General features: G+C 34.5%; 1 non-coding gene across 1 annotated transcript; it reads right to left on the reverse strand.

Moving 5' to 3' along the window:
* Positions 1-1,127: 1,127 nt before the first annotated feature.
* Positions 1,128-1,320, reverse strand: LOC140755697 (U2 spliceosomal RNA). The gene has a single exon (XR_012103831.1). It is a non-coding gene; the product is annotated as a U2 spliceosomal RNA (small nuclear RNA).
* Positions 1,321-1,528: the final 208 nt, after the last annotated feature.

Here is a 1,528-nt window from a genome sequence, read left to right on the forward strand (position 1 = left end):
ATCTATTTTTATTACATTTTTAATTATTATTTGTTTGACGAAACAAATATCGCACAACTAAAACAAATAAATATACCTCTCGTATACTATTGCACAGGTGGTGTGGGAATATGGGCATATAATGTAAAATGTAATTCTTACGTTAGCTTTAAGAAAAAAAATATAAACATTATTTTATAGAAAATTTTAAGTGCTACAACTTTGGTCCAAGGTACTTTTCGATAAAATTTACCGTTTTCGAGAAAAATCCAGAAAGCCGAAAATTTTGACGTTTGACCCCGAATAAGTGCCGACACACACATCGATGAGGACTTTTAGAACTCTACTTGTGATGGTAAACCCAAGGTCTCTACGGAAATTTAGCTTTATGTTATTTGATTACTATTTTTATGTCTAAATTGACCGGACTATAAAAACTCCTCTATCAAAATGTTTCAATGTCATTTTCTGTAAATTAATTAGAAAAAAGTAAAAAAAAGTCTTCCCAAAGTTTAATCTATTATTGTTATTATCTTTGTTATTTTTGATTTAACGACAAAAAGTTATAGAACTAAAATTATAGATAAATCAATTTGAAACCATAATTGTTCTTACTAAATTTCTGTGCGACGAATAGTTTGCCTAGTAGAGCGTAAAAACGCTTAGTGCCCCTTTTTTCAAGATGGCGGCCGAGGGACAACAGTTGGGACTCCACAAATTAGGATTTAACTGTACACTAAGCCCTTTACACTAATCATTGACATCTATAAAATAAAATCGGGTCTTCGAAAATTGCAACCCAAATGTAACACATCCGAATGGACTATAACATGACTATAACAGCGTAGTTAAATGAATTATGTGCTTTTAGAGCGCATATTTAGTGAATTGTTTACAATATTATTTTAAAAATGATATTACACGAAGAAAATAAATATATGAATGACAATAGTTTACACCCGCTGTTTGGGTGTTTATTTGGGTTTAAACCCTATTTCACCCAAAATACCCGGTTTAAACCCGTATCCACCCATTGGGTTTAAACCCTCTGCCCATCTCTAGTACTGATACTACGGATTCTCTACTTTGGACTATAGATATTTTCTGTTCGATAGCGTGTCTATCGGTAAGAATTATTTATGGGTATATTTATGTGGGCCGATCCCGGCGGCACTGCAATGCCGGGCCGACCCGCGACGGGAGTGGAGCGAGCCCCAAACATCCCGTCAAGTCACAAAAATCAGTTTAATATACTGGTCCCGACGTGCGGGAACTTTCAGATATTAAGCTGAAAAGAACAGATACTACACTTTGATCTTAGCCAAAAGGCCGAGAAGCGATACCAAACAGCTGATTTCATCTTTCAGAGCCACTAGTGGCCCCGAAGGTGTCCTTTTTAAGGCTATGCCTTTTTAAGGAGAATTGCTCCCGCTGCCCGTGAATACAGGCAGGTCGTTGGGTTGGTAGCCAGAGGGGTATTTTTTTTTTTTTTTTTTTTTTTTTTTTTTTTTTTTTTTTTTTTTTTTTTTTTTTTTTTTTTTTTTTTTTT

This window comes from Epargyreus clarus, unplaced genomic scaffold (assembly GCF_041222505.1).
Source record: "Epargyreus clarus isolate Ecla_fem2 unplaced genomic scaffold, WU_Ecla_fem_2.2 ptg000033l, whole genome shotgun sequence".
Taxonomy (NCBI): Eukaryota; Metazoa; Arthropoda; class Insecta; order Lepidoptera; family Hesperiidae; genus Epargyreus; species Epargyreus clarus.